Genomic DNA, 19347 nt, shown 5'->3' with positions numbered 1-19347 from the left:
TGACGCTCGGCGTGGCATTTCTCGAGCAGGCAGCTATCTGACAATTGTTGCTGTGATTTTTATATTCACGCTTATTTCTGTTGCCCACAGCACGGAATTTGTGTGAGCAAATGATTTTGTAAGTATTAGTAGTATATACGTAGTAGTATGTGAAAGTTGTATACTATATTTTTCATTCCATTACATTAAGTTTGTATTAGTATTAGTTTTGGAAGCAGCACAATCCTGAAGTAGTAATTATTATATATGTGTATATGTATAGGTTCTAAAGAATAACCACCTTGACTATTACACCGTAGAAATTACGGACTCCCTCACCGACGCCCCCAGACAATGCACCACCTGAATATTACCACCGTAACAATTAACTTCCCCCTCCCGACTCCAGACAATCACCACCTGACTATTACCCCGTACAATAATCCTCGCCTCACCGACCCCCCAGACAATCAGATAACCTGACTATTACCATGACTATACGAGCTTAAAGTGGGAAGAGGAGAAGCAGAAAAATGGCTGTGAAAGAGGATAAGGTGTGAGGACTTTATAGATTTATGCCTGCAGGCATACAGCAATCGTCTTACTTCAGCACTGCGCTTAATTGTGTGGTATTAGTAACGAGGTCACATGTATAGCCGCGACAGCCGCGACCACGCGACGCAACGCACCACCATCACCACCAGCACGGCGACACACACCACACACATAAACACATCCACACCACACACAAACACACCAGCACACACACACACACACAAAAAATTATATATATATATAGTAATATTAGAGAGAGGAGAGAGAGAGAGAGAGAGAGAGAGAGAGAAGAGAGAGAGAGAGAGAGAGAGAGCGAGAGAGAGCGGAGAGAGCGCGAGAGGCGAAAAGGGGGGTGAGAGATCAATATCAAACCATATATCAATAATTATGCAATGTAGAAACTTTTAAATGCAAGAAGATGTATTATTTAATCGTGTTGTATTTTGACATTTCCTTGGAGAATCACTTGACGAGCGCCCACCTCGATGAAGGTTTCTCTGGACTGTTTTTCGCATCATACAACACCCTATAAAAGGTAAACTAAAGAAACCTTATCACAATTTGCTCTATACCTGCTTTCTCTGAGTTCCTGTAACATTACAACTGTAAGGGCAGATGGGGGCCTACCTCAGCTATCAATCCCTAACTGAATCTTAATTAGATTATGTATCATGATTTTTCTAGTAGAAAATGTAATAACCTCGAATCATCCAGGCAGTTTCGGTAAAATGCTCTTAGCGTTACATGTTCGACATAATTAAAAATCTTGTTACTTATTCATATCAAGTACATTAATCGATCGCATTGTCATCTGTTTTCCCTCCTTGTTATTGATATAAAAATATTTCCAGCAGGAATTTTTGTCTAGGAGGCAACCTGTCAACTCACAGCGCCGCCTATCGTCACAGCACATGGCACGCTCCCGCCGTCAGACCATGACTCTCTAACAACAAGCCTACGCGGCCACCGTGGTGAGACCGGTAACCATTCTATATGAAGCCTAGAAAGTCCCGAGATGTAGTGCGACTGTGGGCGAGATCTCTTCTACAACCGCTGGTCACTCCTACCTCATTATATTATCATCACTTAAATTAGCCTTTATCGATGTTTTTACCCCTTATATATAACATATATATATATATATAAGATTTATTTATTTATTTATTTATTTAATAATAATGGGAGATCATAAAACTAAATAAATAGACTGCATACAAACATGTTTATCTCTATTACATTATATTTACATTTCTATGGAGAATCGATGCCGGGCTGCGAAGTGCTAAGAGCAAATTAAGGTATTTGTTTCGATAACTGTCATCATAAACACCCTGAAATTGGAAAACAAATTCTAAACAATTGCTCACATACCCACCTGCTTCCTCTATGGTTTGCCTGGTAATCGTTACAACTGTAAGGGAATGTGGGGCTATCTCAGCTTATGGCAAATCCTAACTAAACTTTATTAGATTATCCATTCATAATTTGACAGTCCAGAAAAGCTAATCAACCTCTACGTTTCATAAAATGTCTCTAAGCTCTTAATAAAGTAAATATTATATTAGTACTTTAATCAATTGCTTGTCATGTGTTTCCTCATTTTATTGATATAAAAATCTTTGCAGATGGAATTGTTGTCTATAGGAGCCGCTGTCCGATCAATAGCGCTGCGCTAATCGTCACATGGCACTCGACGCCCCCCTGGTGAGACCATAACTCTCTACAACAAGCTAACAACAAGCTTAGCGCCCCTGGTAAGACCATGACTCTCTACATCAAGCCTCAGGTCGCCCGCCCATGTGAGACGCATAATTCTCATACATCAAGCTTAGCACCCCCTGGTGAGAACACATGGACTTCCTAACATCACAGCTTAGCGTCCTCTTGTGAGACTACACCCAAGCTTACGCCTCCCTAGTGAGATTCATGACGTCTCTACATCAAGCTTCGCGTCTCTTGGTGAGACCACACGCACTCTAACACCAAGCTTAGCGCCCTAAGTGAGATCATGACTCTCTAAATACAAGCTAGCGCCCCGTAAGTGAGACCTACACGCACTCTACACTAAGCCTTAGCGCCCCTAGTGAGATTTCATGACTCTCTACATCAAGCTTAGCGCCCCTAGTGAGATCATCGACTCTCTACGCATCAAGCTTAGAGCCCCTGGTGAGACGCAGCAACCGCATCTACACCCAAGCTTAGCGCCGGCCTAGTGAGATATACTCTCTTACATCACGCCTTAGCAGCCCCCTAGGAGACGCATGACTCTTCTACAACAAGCTTAGCACGCGCCCTAGTGAGACGCATGACTGCTCTACTAACAAGCTTAGCGCCGCCCTAGTGAGTGAGCACGCCATAATTCTCTACAACAAGCTTAGCGCCTCCTAAGTGAGAACGATGCACTCTCTACATCAAGACTTACGCGCTCCTCTGTAGTGAGACCACACCACTCTACATCGAAGCTTAGCGGCCCCCTAGGTGAGACCCAACACCACTCTCACATCAAGCTTAGCGCCCGCTAAGTTGAGACACCACACCAATCTAACATCAAGCTTAGCCGCCCCCTAGTGAGACCACAGCATCACATCAGTCTTAGCCGCCTAGACACCACTACATCAAGCTTTTTTATGTGTACGACTGCGGCCAATTCTCATTTAATGCTCATTCAACTAGAACAACTAGCACTATAACTAGAACAAGTAGCAGTAGAACTAGAACAATTAGCTAGGGAACTAGAACAAGTAGCTCTAGAACTAGAACACCTAGCTCTAGAACTATAACAAGTAGCTATAGTACTAGAACAAGTAGCTCTGGAACTAGAACAAGTAGCTATAGAACTAGAACAACTAGCTCTATAGTAACTAGAGCAACTAGCACCCTGATTGTAATCCCATGCATGTGCGTTCTCGATTGAAATGCTTTCAAATAAATATACTCCAAATAAAACGCCCGAAATTCCTCTTTATATATGGTGTTAATTATTCAAAGGCTATCAACAATGCTTTTCTGAAAAATCATCAAAGAAATTGGAACATACACTGTTAAGAAGTTTGCAGTAGATCATGGGTTGTTGTTGAGGACTCGTTGTTGTTGTCTGGCGGTGTTGACATTAACACTGACCTTGACCAAGACCTCGTTCAATGACATGGCCTTGAGCTCAAGGTAATGGCCTTGACCTACTTTTTCATTTGTCAACGTTTTTTACAAGTAGGTCATGGCCTTGAGCATGGCCTTGACCCACTTTTTTAAGTTTTCAAAGTTTTACATTAGTAGGCCAAGGCCATAGCCTTGAGCTCAAGGCCATGGCCTTCACCACTTTCAAAATATTTACATTATCAGGTGAGGAGCCTTGCCAAGTGCAAGGTCAATATATGTTTGTTTACATTACTTCCAACGGGAGTCTGAAAATATTTGACTTTGGTAATTGCCTGGATTTGAACCCAGGATTATTAAATACAAGCCAGTTACGCTACGGACGGACCCATTATACCAATCCTTGCATGATCAGCTCAGATGTATGTGTTATATTTAGTTTAACAGCAGTTAGAAAATATTTTACTAAGATAATTGACAAGATTTGAACCTAGGACTACTGACTAGCAATCCAACACGCTACGCACACACCTAAACTTCCAATTCGTGTTTTGTTCAGATCGTATGTGTGTATTATGTTTTCGTTTTATAAAAAGAAGAAAAACTAAACACTGACTCTTGCCCAACCTCGGATATCATTACTTGTTTTGTTTTTACCACTGCTTGAAAAGTAGGTATTTTTACGAATACATTGCGTTTTCGGGGCATTTCGTTCTCCTTATATGATATATATAATATATTATATTATCCTTATATTATTCTTTATTATTATGGTCAAAACAATGGCTATTTTCCAAAGTGCGCATCGTCAAATGGTTTCTAGCGAAAAAGATGGTTCTAGCATTTAAGCGTTCTAGCGTTCTGGTCTCGACGTTCTAGCGAAAAACGATCGTTATAAAATCAATGGGAAAACGAGAAACACAACAGCATAATTTAGACAATTGATATTATATTACTTGTCATTATAAGACCAATAACTAGTAATTGTGGCAACTAGTAACACACGCACGCACGCACGCACGCACGCACGCACGCACGCACACACACACACACACGCATGCACACACGCAGGCACACACACACACGGCTGGTTAAATCGACGAGCGACCCGAGTGTACTATTACAGTATTACCTCGATACATTAACATATGTGACCGGTGATAGCGAAATGAGTCACTTGGGCAAATTTTGACATTTTAGCTTGAATACATATTCAGATACCTGAGATTCATAGCTTTCTATATAGATATTGAAAATTGGTTGAAAAATGAATATTTTATGACCATTATAAATGGAGATATCATGCGATTTAAATTTCCTGAGAATTGTCTAAAATAAGGGCTGAAAACTAATATCATTCACTGATATTATTAACCGACACTTCTTATAAATCATTCAATTTAAGCAGGTTTTAATTGAATTAAGACATTTTTGCTTATACATATCAAAAGTAAACATTGTAGATGGGTTTTTTTTTTGAAATTGTGAACAAAAAATTTTTTGAAAAAAAGATTTGAAACAAAATCGATTGTACTGTAAAATCCTACTGTGCGACTTCCGACTCATTTGGCTATCACGGGTCACATATACGAGCGTACATACGCTTCGTGCATACCCTACAAACATCGAATTATAACGAAAAAGAACCACCATTCATATATTGAACATTCGAACCCACGTTTATTTAGTTGACGAAAGACATTATGTACAAAAAAAGGTTTAACTTCTGCACATTACATATACACATAATGAAAGTTCGAGATTAAAAGAAGCGATAGTAGGCAAGGCACATACCGCTGAATTTTAACTGGCACCATGCCAAGTGATCTCAGCCTAGTACAACACACGAGTTCTCCATCGTTTCTACAGGAATTTTCTAAATTTTACTGAGGCGCAGTCATTATGTTATCATTATTATCATAATGATTATGAACTCCTGTTATTATGTTACCTACTTGTTGCTGGCGATGCTAATGAGCCATCCAATTAGCAAGTTATTAATTATAAAATTACTAGAAGCCAGCCCGCTGGCTCGTTAACGATAATTAGCAGTGACCAAGTGAAATCGCAGTCTTTAAAGAAGACGATTCGAACTAAAAGAATTCGTACATTTTCAACAAACCCTAAAATGGAAACGCAATGTCAGGATGCAAGGTCACAGTTGACGTCACGCAGGTTCATAGATGACGTCACGTAGGGTTAAAGACGTGGGGACGGAAGATTGCAGATGACGTCACGTTGGGTCGCAGACGTAGCGACACAAAGTCGCAGGCGATGTCGTTTAAGGTATGTGTCGTATAAGAGACGCAAAAATTCGCATACAATCACGTCACGTAGGTTTGCCGATTTCGGGGACACAACGTTGCAGACAGACAGGTCACAACAGCTGTAAACCAATCACCCACGCTCGCCAAACACGCACTGTTGTAATACAGGATACGCACTCGATTCTTCCAGAAAACACTCGACATTCTCACTGCCAACATGTAGTACACGTAAAAACATACATTCGGGAGCGTAAAAAAAACACTCACAAGAAAGCCACGAATAATTTAGTACCACAGTTGCGACTAGCAATTAAAATAGATCTCAGCGACACTGTGGACACAGCCAGATGTCTCATCATACGTCCCACCATGTGGGTGATTCATCATTACACTTGGCGATCGAGATATAATGCGATAGATACATGTAGTACGGCACCTCAGCTGACTTTGTAAACCTGGACTATTACCAGCAAGTACTGTGAACGCATTCGGTTTATTAGCAACCCCCCTTCGACCGAAGCGGACTACATTTTCCCCCATCATCAACAAATTCAGCAGCGCGAAACGTCAAGAAACAGTGCTGAAGATGTTAGAATTACCTCTGAATGATGTCAATGATTAAAATTTGACTTTGCTCGTTTTGCATCATAATTTCGAGAAGAGAAGGTACAGGTAAAGCATCGATCGATTAACGCCTCTTCGTGGTAGAAGCTGGCCCAACAGACAACGCCTGCTGATCTACACATAACAACTGAACAGCTTACAATCATATCACTTCACTGCTAGCAGATGACGTCACTCGGCCACCATATTCGCCACTCAAAAATCGGTTTGCCGTCTGTTTACATAACAACGCACGTTAAAACCCTTTGTCAATCCTCGCTAAAAACCTGACCTTTGGGCCGACCAAGATGGCGGACGAGTGACATCGCGTTATACCGACAGCGCGCCGTCTAATTCTTACACGTGGATCGGTTACACCGCCCGTTGAAGCGCGAAGGCGCTACGTTCGTTGATCACAAGCAGATTCATTAGCATGGCTAAGCATAATCGCAACACAGGGGCTCCCGCTGGGTACGTCACGGAAACGCTCGAAAACACGCAGAGAGCCAAGCCGGCAAGAAGAAACGCTGGAAGACCACGCGAGAAAAACAATCCGCGATGAGAGACGACAATCCGCGACGATTAGTCTCCCCCTCCCCTTCCTTTCCTCTCTCCCTTCTCCCTCCTCCCGGGGTCCAGCCCCGGATTTAACGCGACGCGGTATCGCGAGACATCAGAGCTGTTCTGGTTCGCACGCGCCCTGCTCCAATGCCTTTGCTGCTCCCAGTTCATTTGCTTCTTTTCCCCCTTCCGTGGCCAGACAGCCACGACACGCACGCATTCTCTCGACGAATGCAAACTAGGAACGGCACGGCGCGAGAACTGATTAATGATTCGTCGCCAAGACGACAGAACGTGTTGCCATGACGACGTCGATGATGGCGTGACGACGAGCGTCAAGGTGCCGCTGCGCAGCAGACGACAGAACGCGTTGCCATGACGACGTCGATGATGGCGTGACGACGAGCGTCATTATGGAGAATCACTGACGGGCTGCAGAAGTGCTAAGAGCAAATTAAGGCATATAAATTGGAAAACAATTCTAAACAAATTTGCTCCATTCCTGCTTCTCTATGGTTCCTGTAACGTTACACTGTAAGGGAATGTGGGGCTTAATTATCTCAGCTATGCAATCCTAACTAAACTTCATTAGATTATCCATCATAATTTGACAGTCAGAAAGGCTAACAAACCTCTACGTTTCATAAATGTGCTCTTAAGCTCTTAATAAGTTAAATATTATATTATATCAAGTACTTAATCAATTGCTTGTAATGTGTTTCCTCATTGTTATTGATATGAAAAATCTTTGCAATGGGAATTGTTGTCTAGGAGCAACCTGTCCGATCATAGCGCTGCCTATCGACACAGCACTTGACGCCCCCTGGTGAGACCATGACTCTCTACAACAAGCTTAGCGCCCCCTGGTAAGACCATGACCCTCTACATCAAGCTCGTCGCCCTCTGGTGAGACCGCACCACTCTACATCAAGCTCGTCGCCCTCTGGTGAGACCGCACCACTCTACATCAAGCTCGTCGCCCTCTGGTGAGACCGCACCACTCTACATCAAGCTTGGCGCCCCCAGGTGAGACCATAATTCTCTACAACAAGCTTAGCGCCCCCTAGTGAGACCATGACTCTCTACATCAAGCTTAGCGCCTCCTAGTGAGACCATGACTCTCTAAATCAAGCTTAGCGCCCCCTAGTGAGACCATGACTCTCTACATCAAGCTTAGCGCTCCCTGGTGAGAGCATGACTCTCTACATCAAGCTTAGCGCCTCTTAATGGGTCCACACCACTCTACACCAAGCTTAGCGCCCCCTAGTGAAACCATGACTTTCTACATTAAGCTTAGCACCTCCTGGTGAGACCATAACTCTCTACATCAAGCTTAGCGCCCCCTAGTGAGACCATGACTCTCTGCAACAAGCTTAGCGCCCCCTGGTGAGACCACACCACTCTACACCAAGCTTAGCGCCCCCTAGTAAGCCCATGAGCCCCCTAGTTGACGTCGGCGTCACGCCATCATCGACGTCGTCTATGGCAGCACCCAGTTCTGTCGTTCTTGCGCCGACGAATCATTAATCATGTTCTCGCGGCCGTGCCGCTTCATAGTTTGCATTCGTCGGAGAGAAGCGGCGTGTCGCTGGCTGTCTTGGCCACGGAAGGGGCGAAAAGCAAGCAAATGAACTGGGAGCAGCAAAGGCCATTGTGAGCAGGGCCGCAGTGCGAACCAGAACGCTCTTGAGTCGCGCGCATACGCGTCGCGTTAAATTCCGCGGCGGCCCCGGGAGGAGGGAGAACGGAGAGAGGAAAGGAAAGGGGAGGGGGAGACTAATCGTTCGCGGATTGTCGTCTCGTCATCGCGGATTGTTTTTCTCGCGTGCCGGCTTGCCAGCGTCTCTTTCTTGCGGCTTAGCCTCTCGGTTGTGTTTATCGAGCGTTTCCGTACGTACCCCAAGCGGGAAGCCCCATGGTTGCGATTATGCTTAGCCATGCTAATGAATCTGCTTGCTGATCACACGAACGTAGCGCCTTCGCGCTTCACGGCTTTTGTTATTACTGTTAGATGACTTTTTTCTCGTCGTACGGGCGCTGACTCGCGAGTTAGCCTTTTAGGGAAGGCAGCACCCTTAATAATCATAGTTCCGCCAGGGAGTTGACGATCACTCGAGTCTTCGCCCGCATCTTGGATGTGCGGCCTAACAGTGAAGTTTCGTAACTGTGTATGCTATAGTCTAAAAAGCGAAGTGCTAAAGAAATCTGTGTGGGTGTGTGTGCTGGGTATGAATATATACGCAACCATAAATAAAGTTGGTAGGATTAATTTTATATACAGTTGAGTTCGTTAGATTATATAGTCTGTCAAAAATTCTACTGCTAGAGCAAACCCAGAATTTGACAACGTGGCTCGCACGCGTGACAGTACGTCATCTACGTGCGCACGGAACCGCATTGCACGGGCCGCACGTAGCAGCGTAACTAACGCACGCACGCTAGCGAGGGCTACTCACGCCCATGCACGCACGCACGCCACGCCACGCACGCACGCACCGCACATAAGCAGTATATTCACTCACGCACGTAAGCAGGTTAGTCTGCAGCGCAGTGTACGCATGCACCGATCCATGGTAGCCGCGATGACGACGCTGCAAGGCTCACCCATAGACTGTGCTCCACTGTAAATTCACCAGCGTATTGTCTTCCTCGCACGCCGCACGTAGCAGGTATTAGCTCCCGACAACAGGCCAAGCGTAGCGGTTGGTATACTGCTCCTGATCTCGACGGCACGGTAGCAGCGCTGATTCATCATCCACTCAGAACGCAGACGCTAAGGGCCCAGGGGAATATTCTGACTCCAATCACGGTAAGCATGCTTTAACCCGTGTTAATACCTTCTCTCTTGCTCCTGGCAACAATCTGCAATGACTCGCAGGCACCGAAGACACAGCGACGTAATGCAAAGGTTTATTGAAACTCACACAATCTGAGCATCACACGTTCTCAGAGACAGGGGGATAACTCTCTGCAGGCCAACTGCTCCCAAGACGCACTAGCAGTTTTGCCTTGAACTGTTTCGCTCAGCGCACCTGCCACGTCATGAGGCACGTTATTGTACGTTAGTGCACGCATGATCGGCGAGGCGGATAAATAGGTCAGTGCGGTTGTATACTCACGCACACACGCACTCACGTCCGGCGCTGTACCGAGCACGCTGCGTGTAAGGGCAAGTGCTATTAAATCAGAATGGCCCATGGCGCGCTACTCCACCGCACGCACGCCACGCAGTACTTCGCACGTAAGGCTAGCGTATACTCACGTAGACTATGTCCCAGACCGGCACTTGTACCAACAAGTCACAGTACTGTGACCAGTATACTCGCGCTGCGCACCGTGGACACCTCACCGTAAGCTAGTGATCTTATCGCCCTACTCTAGTAATCGCTCACGCCTCGCAGCTGGCACGTATAGAATGAGAGTCACTCCACTATCGACGACACGCATACGGGTAAGCCAGGACGTATGATGAAGACATTTCTAGCTGCACCGCTCGCGCGTCCAGCCGCTCGTACTCTGCGAAGAAGCCCTAATTCGTCTATACACGTATGCTAACGTTCGTCACGTGAGATTGTCAGGTTCCTACTGACTAAAAATCTCAAGTTTGTGCTAATTCTTTGAGTTGATAGGTGAGATGAGATTTCTTTGTTTACCGCTCCTATTCGAAATTAGAGATCGTAATTTTACGGGTTATCGTCGTATAGGGCGATATCGTTGCGAGCTGGAACTGTCCGAGTGACTGGTTAACTCGATTGTCTTAAGAGGCATTGCCATATAAGCACATCACTGTATCATCAAAATGCGTCTCTCACATGTAATCTATACACGCACTATACCAGTTTGACATTTAGAGATGTATTGGTCTCTCTACGCTCCGAATGGAAATTGTCTCATCTGAACGAAAATACTATGGACGCCAAGAGTAATCGCAGTTATTAAGTTTAAGTCCAAGAATTATATATGCTCAAATTTAATTTAATACGCACGCCAACAAGTCTCTTTAAGTGCTACTTGCATATAGTCGAACTCATAGATCCTGATTCATGAGAACACAAACTCACTATAGATGTACCTCCACAGATACGGCATATTTCGGCGACTCATTACATACATACTCTACATTCCCGCATCCTCTTGGATACAAGTCTGAGTTCATTTAGTTGATTAGCATTCTAGGCTCCGTGCGTTATCTAGAAAACGTGTTCGCTGCCCTTGGCAGCAGCCTGAGATAATAATGGAATTCAACGTTGGTACTCCTCATTCTCACTCAGTATTCTCATCCTATTTTCTGGAGGGGATATGCTACTGTCATTAACTGCCAGACATTGCGAGTTAACGGCTAGAGACAATACGACTTGATGCACGATCCATTATCGACCTTCTATGCCTCGCCCCATAGTAACATTTTCCCTGAGCCATTGTACGGGTTACAATGTCTCTGGCGATTTAATTACCCTCATATATCTCGTTGACAGTTCATAATTCTATGCAGAATACTTTCTTATCGTGTTTTTCCTTCGCGTGCTTACCGAGTAACCCTACGTGGTCGGTAGCCTATCTCAGGAACGACGAGCACGTTAGAGACGGTCAAGCGCTGTAGGACTATAATTAGCCTAATACATATGAACAATTGCGTGTTCCAAATTACGTTTAGCCGGTATTGTGGTTGGACATCAATATGTTTACCCGTTCTGCCTATACAATTTCCTTGTCAGATAGTTCGATCGTCTTACTTTAAAGACTGCCGCATTTCACTATGGTCGACTGCTAGATCTCATACCTAAGTTAACAGACGAACCAGCTTAGCTGGACTTTCTAAATATGTAAATATTAATATCGATTAATAACTTTTGACTCTAATATGGTACTGAGTTCTTTTCTCCAATAAATTTCCTTGCGGACCTGCCGCTCAGTAACACTGGTTGCAGAGATAGACGAACGGGTTATACCCACCTCGACATGGCTTGAGAAATAGTCAACTGCCGGCGTGGCTGAGCATAATAGGGATAACATTAGCCAAGGATCCTGCGCCTCAGTTAAAAATTTAGAATAATTCCTGAGAAACGATGGAGACCTTCGTGTGTTCGCTCTACTTACGGCTGGAGATCACGTTCGAGCATAGGGGCCAGTTAAATTCAGCGTATGTGCCTTGGCTATCGCTTCTTTTACGTCTCGGAACTTTCTTCTGATGTTAATATGTACCATGTGGCAGCAAGTTAAACCTTTTATTATTATTTTGAATGTATCATAATGTCTTTCGGTCATCTAAATAAACGTCGTGGTTCGATCTGTTTCAATGTATTGAAATGGTGGTCTTTTTTCGTTTATAATTCGATGTTTGTAGCGGTATTTGCGCGAAGCCGGTATGGTACTTTCGCTTCGTATATGGTGACCCGTGATAGCCAAGATGAGTCGGACAGTCGCACAGTGGATTTTACAGTACAATCGATTTTGTTTCAAATCTTTTTTTCAAAGAATTTTTTGGCTCCACGTTTCAAATTAAAAAACAAAACCCATCTACAGATGTTTCCTTTTGATATGTATAAGCAAAAAATGTACTTAATTCAATTAAAACTCCTGACTTATAATTGACAATGATTTATAAGAAGTGATCGGTTAATAAGTATCAGTGAAATGCTATTAGTTTTCAGCCCTTATTTTAGGCAAATGCTCAAGGGAAATTTAAAATCGCATGCATATCTCCATTTATATAATGGCTCACTAAAATATTTCAGGTCAACTCATATTTTCAATATCTATAATAGAAAGCCCTATGAAACTCTCAGTATTCTGAATATGGATATTTCAAAGCTAAATGTCAAAATTTTGCTCACAGAGTTAGACCTGATTTTCTCGCTATACACGGTCACATAGACTGAATGTTTAGGTATCGAGTAATACTGTAATAGTATCCATCTCGGGTCGCTCGTCGTATTAACCAAGTCCATGTGTGTGATGATTTGGTGCCTGCTCGGGGGTGATACACCGCGTGTGTGCTGCCCTGCGTTGTGTGTGTTTGTGGTGCGGGCTGCGTGCGTGCGTGCGCTGCGTGCGTGTGTACTAGTTGCCACAATTTTACTAGTTTATATTGGTCTTAAATGACAAGTAATTAATATCAATTGTCTAAATATGCTGTTGTGTTTCTCGGTTTTCCCATGATTTTATAAACGATCGTTCTTCGCTAGAACGTTCGATGACCACGATTACGCGGACGTAGAAACGCCTTAAATGCTAGAAACCATCTTTTTTCTCGCTAGATAACCATTTTCGCTGCGCACTGTTGGAAAGATAGCCATTGTTTGTGCACCATAATACTAAAAATATTATAAGGATAATATAATATTCTTATATTATATCATATTAGAAGCGGAGAACGAAATGCCCCGAAACGCCAATGTATTTCGTAAAAATTGAGCCTACCTTTTCATTAGCAGTCGGTTAAAAACGAAAACACTCAATGGATTAGGCCCGGTTGATGTTGCGAGCAAGCAGTCGAGTGTATTAGCTTTTCTTCTTTTTATAAAACAGAAAAATATACGACACATACGATTCTAGACAAAACACCGAAATTGGAAGTTTAGGTGGTGGTGACGCTAGGCGTGTTGGATTGCTAGGTCAGCATAGTCCTAGCGTTCAAATCTTGTCTAATTATCTTAGTAAAAGATTTCATCTAACATCCCTTCTGTTAAACTAGTAGGTATGCGATAACACAATTACATCTGAGCAGTTGCGATCCTTGGGCATGGCAATTGGTATAGATGTGTGATCAGACTTGTACGTTGTAATTGTAACGGTTCGAGCCCGGGATCAGAGTACCCACATGGCATCTGGTATTGCTAACTTATAGAATTGTTCTCTCTTGGGGCGTTCGCGAACCGGGATCTCCGAGGCTAGAAGATTTCAAAGCCGAAATGCAAGAGTTAATTAAATCTCAGAACTCCCAGCTTTTAAGGAATAGTAATGAGAGCAACCAACAACAGTATATTTGAACCTTATTTGGAGCAACCGTGTCACGCTCCGCACAGAGCTCTCTACTTTACCGGACTACATTGTGTAACTATTGAATAGCTGTAGCTGACGGTAACTAGGTGCATGCTGTGCCTGGAGGCTCAAGGGCCTATGGCCTTGAGCTACTAATGTAAAACTTCTTTAAAACTTAACGAACAAGTGTTGAGTTACTCAAAGGCCATGGCTCCTCGCGCTCAACTCGGCTCGCATGTAGGCTGAACATTACTATAGCTCACACATATAACGGTCCAAATGAAAAAGTAGGTTCAAGGACGGATTTAACCTTGAGCACTCAATGCGCCATTTGGCATTCGGAACGAGGTCTTGTGTCAAGCGTTCAGTGCTTAGATTCTCAACACCCGCCAGGGACAACACAGAATTCCTCACAGCAACCCAGGGATCTACTAGCAAACTTCTTACATTGATTATATCTTTAGCCGAAATTGTTCTTATGATGATTTATCATATGATATACGTAACTGCTCATATGGCTTTTACAGCCATATTATTATTAGAATGCTATATGCCGCAGCCGGGGCACGGGTCTTCGTTTACGTGAAAGGTTTCCCGGGCGCAGTTGCTGTATAATTATCTTTCCTAACTCTGAGCCCTAAACCTTAAGCAAAAGAACCCTAACAATAAACCCTAACTCTTAAACTCCTTAGATATGACCTAACGCTAAACTTCTTTATCTCCTAAACTCCAACCCTTAACCTTGTTACTTGTGAGGAATACAGCCGCTAAAATTACAAATGTCGCCCGCGGCATAGCGTGGTTTAGGAAAATTTACCGGAAGTGCAACGCGTGCCGGTGGCTAGTGCTGCTAGTTAGCCTATAGAGCCTAGTTGTTCTAGTTCCAGGGCTACTTGTTCCTAGTACTACTAGCTACTTGTTCTCGGCAGCCCGTCAGATATATGGCCTGCTTCGTTGCCGGACATATAGCCACATCTTGCCTATATTATTTTAATAGCTCTGTCACTAAATGCGCATTCTCTATACGACATAATTTCTCCGTACTAGACTAAGCAGCTAATACTTCGTGGTCATTGCAGAGCAACACTACCTTATGACAAAATAAACTCTTAGTTCCTTCCATTCACTGGCTGCGTTTGCTCTTGTAAGCAGTTTGACAATAATAGCTTGCTCAATAGTGTTCATAATCTCGATGTGTTGTGACATACTTTCGCGGCTTGCCCCTGCCAAGCACGCCCACAGCGGTACGCGCGTGTATAAATTAAAAACATGTGACTTTGCACCCAAGGGCGTGGTATGTCACGTTGGCAGAAATGTTATTCGAGCAGAAACGGATTGAGCCCGCAGTTGGTGTGACCCGACAGCATTAAAACTTACGCCGCATTTCGCACGCTCATTTCTTGTGGGTTTTAAGCAAACGCGCACTGACATGGAGGCAGGAACCACTAGCGTTTTTTTTTCCATAAAGGTAGTGTGCAGTCTTTCATGACATGACACGACAAATTATTGCTGGAGGATTGACTAACTTGTTAACTTAGAACAGGATTAAGAAGTATTAATAATAGAACAGAATTTTTCCTAGAAATATTACGATCGGATGGGGCGCGAATAGCACAGTATTACAAGTCACGTGCTAGAGCCTCTGTCAAGAATTAGGCCGTGTGCTACGTCGCTATCGGTGGTGGTGTGGCCTGCCGTAGCGGCCAGAAAGCTCCGCCACTCCTCGCGGATCCGCCGGGCTACAGGTGACTCCCCGGGCGTGGCAGCCATTTTGCTTGCATACAATGCTTAAGACAGGATCCAAATCTAGCCTCTCCGCCCGTATCGGCTCGGTTCCCTACTCTTGATGTCGCGGCGCGCCCAGTTTTCTCAATAATAAAACCCGCCTAGGGAAAGGTAAGATTAACGATTTGAGGAGTTTAGATGGCTAACCAAACCCCTACTCTGTAAAAGAGCCGTCCCTCACATATGTAACATCAAGCCGCACAATTAGAATTTTCCAGCGTAAAAACATCAGTGCATTGCATTGAAGGGACTATTCTTATACAAGAACACGTAGAGCAGTGCTTTCAGCACGTTATATACATTCCAAAGACACTGTAAAGCTCTTTGCAAGACAATGGTAAACACGACGTCTAGATCGATGGAACACGTTAATGTTAAAACCTTGTTATGGTAACTTGGTCGAGAGTATCCCGCTTCGCGTATCCTGTAACCTTTATGATGCTCAATAGAATACTTATACTAGAAGTAGGCGTGAGTTGTATTCTCATTTTGTGGTATCTTAAATCAGGCGCTCGTGGATTTGATAGTGATATGCTTGAGGATAGTATTAAAGTACTATTATATAGTAGTAGATTCTCTAGTTATAGCTCTGTATATGTATCTTGCTTATACTTATATATATAGTTAAGTTAGTAATATTGATAGTAAATACTGTTTTTGCTATGTGTGCGCAAAAAACCATTTCGTATTTGGCCAAATCAATAGGTCACGAATAGATTAGTTGGGAAAAATAGCCGGAAGTGGAATATATCATAATGCTGCTAATATATTGGTAATATCCACGGCCTAATTCTCAAATGACATGAATAGCTCTCACATTATGTGAATATTTCGATCTCGATATCCAGTCCTCCAGAGTGATAAATCATCTAAGTTTCCGTAACGCAGACAGAGGAAGCTTACTTACAAACTTAGACAACTTACCGAATATCTACGAGGGGTAGAATAAGTACTTTTATTAGATATAACGTAATGCGAATGATAAGTCACACAGTTCCGCAAATTGATATCCTCTATTAGTCTCAGGAGGGGTCAAAATTTAACTATGATGAATGGACATGGAATTAAAACTACGCATAAAAACGCTATGGTGCTCAATTTGAATGACCTTATGCTGTATGCTTTGCAGCGGTCTCCTGGTTCTAGAAATTTTCTTCCGTGGAGCAGTGTATGGCTGCGAAAGTTATGCGCTCGTCAGGTGGCGTCCATAGGTAAACTCGACTCGAGAGGCCGTAAACAGTCTGGATCAACGACATGCTCAATGGGTGTATATTAAATATACGCAGAAATTTTTCAGATAGTTCTACACTCGCTAACTTGCGAGTTGACAATTATATTTGATCATCCATTAATCTCAGGTATGTAGTCACGACTAGTTAAATCTGCGTGAAGTAATTGTGACTTCCGGTACTCGCTATTTGCTAGATGTAGCTGCACACCCACCTTGTTATACCTGTGTATTTACAACTCAATGTGAATAATTTAAACTTCTTTAGAGTCTCAAATGGCTATATCTTAGCCCATTGTGTTTATAGCTGCATCCTTGTAACATAATAGATCAGATGTCAGCTATGGTAGTAATCGTCAAATATGTCAGCTGTAGCGGTGCGTTATCGAGTCGCTACATCTATATCAGACGTTTTCACGGTCTGTCCGTCCGTCAACCGATTGGGCACAATTCTTAAGGAATACTCTCCCGTGTCTGCAGGGAATTATCACGATTTTTTCGTTTTCAACTTAGTTCGATGGGCTAAACTATGTGCCACCTGTGTACATGCTCATTCTCCATATAACGGTACAGGTGAACCACTGCCGTACGGTTTCTGCTGCTGCCCACGTACGATAGTTGTACGAGAAAAAGCCTAGGTAACGATGCATGACGATACAATACTTTTATTGACTGGGACTCTCTATAGTCAATGAGACACACCGACGGATATTCTCACGAATTATATAAATATGGCGAATATCATTCGAGCGTGTACAGACCTTCTGCTACAAGTCGCTGGTCCGACTTACATCTCTTCTATGTCCTATACGGTTGATGGTCAGCTGCTGAGATGATAGTCGAATCAGACGTATCCCACGCCCAAAATAGTTCTAGCGGATCTCTCGCACCAACACACCTATCTGTAGGTGGGGCGGCGCGAGACCGGGCTATCTAAGATGGCGCTAGGCGTTTGTTGATATTTAGCTTTGTAGAGTCGGATCAGGGTGTGCGCAGTTCGCGCGTTCGGTATTTGCCACCACATGGTGAAGCCTGCGGTTGATTAGTCTTCAGGCCAAATTAGTCTCAAGTACATGCGACCACTTGATTTCCTCGAATTTAGTGGGTGGTCAAGTACGATTCTGATGGTCAGGAGTATGCTGGGTTCTTGCCACCAAGGTAGGTACTAACAATAGGACGCCTAACGATGCACTTGATCGGTTTCACCATTGCTGTCGCATCACAGGGCGTGCGGTCACCAGTGTGATAACTCACACTAGAGAAAGACCCTCGTTCTCTGGTTCGATTTCTGACATAGTAGCCGGATGGTATACGAGTGGATACTTCGCTATGTGGATTACAACCTTGATGCGCGTAGATTTAATTTTCACTCGTTTTAATGCGTAAACATTGATGTGGTAGAACCTCAAATGGCGTCACGGGGTTTGTCCTCTTCTAATTAGCCGCACTTTATTTAGGGTAAGTGCCTCGTTATTTCACGCTGAACGCTTTTATTCTATCTTTAACACACTTGGCTATTTGTACCAGTTTTTTGCGCTACAGGTGTTTTCTCCAGGTAAATTTCATGAAAATTAATAGAAACGATCATGACGCGCTATGCGTCTCACGAGGGGGCGCTAAGTAGCTTTGCTTCATTGATATGTAACTTACATGTGGGTCAAAGAAGAATTCTGTATTCCTAACATGCTCTGTCTTGCCTGCATCGTGATAAAATATTCCAAATACCATTTTGTACAGTAAGAAAATTCGCAACAATTAGTGTGGTACCATCACATTCTAGTCTGAGCTTGGAGATATTCATGAAATTGGTTTGGCTGAGCATAGAGATATAGTCTCTTCATTAAAGAAACAATGATAGTGGATTCGATTCATTCGCCATAAACGTTTAGTTCGTCTCTCAGAGCAATACCCGTACACAACGTGAGAGTATCCTTAACGCTCGACGTACGGTCACGAATGATGTCGGTGACGTCGCGACTAACTGGGGGTCAATGCCGAAAGGACAAGTTGGGATATCGGTGCCTAGACCGTTTTGAGGGCTGTTTACGAAGAGTAGGCTCAGGAAGTTAAGGGATGGTTTAAAAGAAGGGGTGAACATTCCCTCCTTACTACTTTACAAGGCTATTATAGCGGGAGGGCGAAGCGACGAATGGCAGAATTGCGGCACAAAATCTAACAGAGCGCTCGATTGACCTGCATAGGGCATGGTAGTCGATATGGTCTGCACTCAGGGAGGCGCTTAAGCTTGATGTAAGAGAAGTCATGCGTCTTCACCTAGCGGAGCGTATAAAGGCG

This window comes from Priapulus caudatus, unplaced genomic scaffold (assembly GCF_000485595.1).
Source record: "Priapulus caudatus unplaced genomic scaffold, Priapulus_caudatus-5.0.1 Scaffold534, whole genome shotgun sequence".
NCBI classification, from domain to species: domain Eukaryota; kingdom Metazoa; phylum Priapulida; class Priapulimorpha; order Priapulimorphida; family Priapulidae; genus Priapulus; species Priapulus caudatus.
Note: the sequence above shows the minus strand (reverse complement) of the source record.